At 40.4% G+C, this 4,596-nt stretch overlaps 1 pseudogene across 1 annotated transcript; it reads right to left on the reverse strand.

Moving 5' to 3' along the window:
• Positions 1-1,064: 1,064 nt before the first annotated feature.
• LOC308504917 (heterogeneous nuclear ribonucleoprotein A1-like) lies at positions 1,065-2,024 on the reverse strand (annotated as a pseudogene). The gene has a single exon. The product of its transcript is annotated as a heterogeneous nuclear ribonucleoprotein A1-like (transcript).
• Positions 2,025-4,596: the final 2,572 nt, after the last annotated feature.

The raw sequence follows: 4,596 nt of genomic DNA on the forward strand, positions 1-4,596 counted from the left end.
AACCATCTCCCCAGTCAGTGCGCTAGTATAAAAGTCATTTTGTGGATGTATGTTTGCATTTTTCTTGGATAAATACCTAGGAGTGAAATCTCAGGTTTTATAGTAAGTGAATGTTTGACTTGGTAAAGAAAAGAGCCTGTCAAACTGTTTCCCGAAGTGGCTGTACAAGTTTATGCTTACCAGCATTGTATGAGAGTTCCAGCTCTTTTGCTTCATCGTCAGCACTTGGCATTGTTAGTTCTTTTGAAAAATCATTCTAGTAGGTGTATAGTGGTATCTCGTTGTGGTTTTAATTTGCTTTTCCCCAGTGATTAATGATATTTAGCCTCTTTTCATGTGCTTATTTGCCACCAATGTCTCATATTTGGTGGTCTATTTAAATCTTTTTTTTTCCCATTTAAAAAATTAGAATGTTTGCCTCTTGCTTTGGTGTTGTAAGAGTTCTTTATATATTCTGGATACAAGTCCTTTGTGATTATATGAATTAAAAATATTCCCCCCCAGTCTATTACTTGCCTTTTTGTTTTCTTTATGGTGTCCTTTCAAGAGCGGAAGTTTTAAATTTTGGTGAAATCTAATTTCTTCCTTTTTTCTTGTGCGATTGGTGCTTTTTATGTCCTATATAACAAATCTTTGCTTACACCAAAGTTACAAAGATTTTCTCTTGTGTTTTCTTCTGTGTCTAGAAGTTTTATAGTTTTAACTTTTATTTATTTATTTATTTTTAAAAGACATTTATTCAGCGTCATGATCAGACTATTACATTTAGCAATCAACAGCATGGGTGCAAAAAAATATATATCTACATTAAAACCCTTTGTTGGAATGCTTTACACTTTCCACAGAACAGAAACTAAAATAACCTGTTATACAATTAGTCACAAATACAGTCCTCGAGTTTTTTTGCCCATACACATGAGTATTGTCTAAAACATGTCTTCTTTGTAGCAGCTAGGCCCTGCCACCACTGTGCTTGGCTAAGTTCACAAATCTGTTGTAACCTGTAGCTTCCCTGTCACTTCTCTGGCTCTCCTCTCCTGCTAAGCTTTGTTTCCTGGCAGTAATTAGAACCTTCTGCCACTGCCATAGCTTCTGCTGCTGCTGCAACCACCATAGCCACCTTGGTTTTGTGGTTTGGCAAAGTATTGACCTCCACCACCATAGGGTCCAGAGCTTCTGCTTCCAAAGTTCCCTCCTTTCATGGGTCCAAAATTTGAAGATTGATTGTTGTGATTGCCAAAATCGTTGTAGCTTCCACCACCTCCAAAATGGCTTCCATCATTACCAAATCCATTATAGCCCTCCCCACTGCCACCATATCCTCCTCCACCACGACTGCCTCCAAAGCCACCTCGACCACTGAAGTTTCCTCCACAACCAAAGTTGTCATTCCCACCAAAGCCACCTCCTCGACCACCACCGAAGTTTCCAGAACCACTTCGACCTCTGACTGGATGAAGCACTAGCCATCTCTTGCTTAGATAGGGCTTTCCTTACTTCACAGTTGTAGCCATTCACAGCATGGTATTTCTGAATGACAATCTTGTCTACAGAGTCATGGTCATCAAAGGTTACAAAAGCAAAGCCTCTCTTTTTGCCACTGCCTCTGTCAGCCATGATTTCAATCACTTCAATTTCTCCACACTGTTTAGAATTATCTCTTAGGTGATGTTCTTCAGTGTCGTCTTTAATACCACCCACAAAAATCATTTTCACAGTGAAGTGGGCACCAGGTCTTTGAGAATCTTACCTTGAGACAGCCCTCTTTGGTTCCACAACTCTTCATCCACCTTGTGTGGCCTTGCCTTCATGGCTGCACCCACCTCCTCCATGGTGGCATAGATGACAAACCCAAAGCCTCTGGAGCGCTTGGTGTTTGGGTCTCTCATCACCACACAGTCTGTGAGTGTTCCCCATTGCTCAAAATGGCTCCTCAGACTCTCATTGGTTGTTTCAAAGCTCAAACCTCCGATGAAGAGCTTCCGCAGCTGTTCAGGCTCTTTGGGAGACTCTGACTTAGACATGACGACCGCAGGAGGGGTAACTTTAATGATGCTTACTCGGCGGCGTCCACCGACAGAAAGGTAGTTTTAACTTTTATGTTTTAGTCTTTTTACGTTTATGACCCATTTGATCTCTTCAATGCACAACTTTGTCCTCACTGCACAACAGATGCAGTAGGAAAAGAAGAATATGAAATGAAGATGATTACCTCTCTCAAAAACAGACATATTGTAGGATAGAAATATTAAACGTTTCTTTGTCTTGTCTTCACTTAATATTTATTAAGTATTAACTATTCATTAGTAAAATACAAGGTCTGACAATTAAGTTCGCGAACTTGTTGCAACGATGTTGCTAACTTTTTCTGATATCAGAGGGATTATTCATTATGAATTTGTACCAGCTGGACAAACAGTTAACCAAGTTTACTATTTGAAAGTGCAGAAAAGGCTGCATGAAAAAGACGAAAACGACCTGAACCTTTTGTCAACAATTCATGGCTCCTGCGTCATGACAATGCACCAGCTCACACGGCACTGTCTGTGAGGGAGTTTTTAGCCAAGAAACAACTGTATTGGAACCCCCTCCCTGGCCCCAAATGACTTATTTCTTTACCCAAAGATAAAGGAAATACTGAAAGGAAGACATTTTGACAACATTCAGACATCAAGGGTAATACGACGACAGCTCTGATGGCCATTCCTGAAAAAGAGTTGCAAAGTTGCTTTGAAGAGTCGACTAGGTGCTGGCGTCAGTGCATAGTTTCCCAAGGGGAGTACTTCGAAGGTGACCGTAGAATATCAGCAATAAGGTATGTAGCACTTTTTCTAGGATGAGTTCGTGAACTTAATTGTCCGACCTCATATATTAGTCGCCTACTGTGAGTCAGATGTTGGAGACACAGTGGTGAACACACTAGACAATGTCCTTGCTCCATGGAGTTCACATTTTAATGGAAGAGGTTGTGTTTTAGTGAACAACCTATTATATACATGAAGAAACGTGAAAAAAATGTTATTGCCTCTGTCTGTGATTCCTCAATTGAAGGAAGTATTTCACATCCTCGGCAATCTTCTTAATCTTTCTGTATAGTAGAGCAGGAAAAACCTTTTTTCCATAAAGGGTCACTGATCTATAGAGAAAAGGGAATCTCAGGCTGCGTACAGCCAGCTATATAGAGAGTGGTATCACAGTACAGGATGGAAAATCCTGGTAAGTGATCTCGCTTCTGTTACTATTGAGGTATAGTACCAGACTTAATGCTCTCTTCTCTGGTTTAAGCAAAGCTCTTTGTTTTTGTGTCCAGCCCTATTTTTGATGTCATTTGCCCAAAGAGTTTATTGATAGTACTTCATTGATAGTATCTTCAAGTTTCTTTCCTGTTGGTCAGGGCACCAGATATCTTTTATAACTAACTATTCATATGCCCCTTAAAATCAATCATATTTTATTTGTGTTAATGATACCACTATTCTTCAAGCTACTTCAAGTATCAGTAATAAGTTCTATTTATTATTAACACTTAGAAACTAGTACTAATATTAGATAATCCAGTAAGTGGTGTTAATTCAGAGCAGGATAAGATCATTAGAGCTTAGGTTGACCTTCATAGAAGAAATAAAGCTTGAACTAGTTCTAAAAGATGACTAGGATTTCAATAGATACAAATAAAGAGGACAGATTAATTTGGATTAATGGATCTGAGGAAGAAGAGATTAAGTATCATTCCTGGTGTGACACCCCTATCATTTATCTGCAGCAGACATCATTAATCCATCATGGCACTCATTCTTGCTGAGCCTGGACAGTCTGGTAAGATGCACTAGATAATAGGAGAAGAGAGAGATGTTGAAAAAGGCATCAATAAGGCTTCTTGAAAATGTCTAACCATGGGGGTCAAGATGTGGGACATTTCCCATGTGCAACAGGGAAGCCCTTGGTGTAGAGACTATGATGGTTGTCTGTTGCATGTGTGTTGCATGTGTTGCATGAATGATCTGAGGGGTGTGATATCACAACCAGACTCAGAAAAATGTCAGGGGGAGACAGTGCAATGCGTTCTGCCAGAAGGCACAACTCAGGCTATTTCTAGGCTGTGAAAGACTGTAGAATTATACCAGCTACAGAGTTGGGCCACAATTGCCAGCAGAGTAAGCAGCAAACGGGGGCAAAGAAACAATGCCCTGGAAATCTAAGAAGCCAGAGAACCACTTATTCAAGGAGTTCACTCTTTCCTGCTGCTACAAAGTCCCCTTTCCCTCGTACACCCTGATGCATGTCATGTAGAGAAGCAGGGGAGAGGTGGCTATCTGAGAGACCAAGCAATTTTTATTCAGGAGAGTCTGAGCAGTGTCTTAAAGACTGTTTAAATGATCAGATCAGACTATGTTAAACTGGTCTGGGAACTTCTGAAAGATGTGGTATGAGCAACTATGAGGATGTACAAGACCTTCATGTGAGTAGAGGGTACCAATCAGCTAGCTCATTCATTACCCTTGATGAGGTAAGGCAGGACTGAATGTGGAATGATGCAGACCCACACCCATTTCCAAGATGGGCTGATTGGGCCCATCTGAGGTAAGTTAGGATCGA

Source organism: Rhinolophus hipposideros (genome assembly GCF_964194185.1).
Source record: "Rhinolophus hipposideros genome assembly, chromosome: 11".
Classification (NCBI taxonomy): Eukaryota; Metazoa; Chordata; class Mammalia; order Chiroptera; family Rhinolophidae; genus Rhinolophus; species Rhinolophus hipposideros.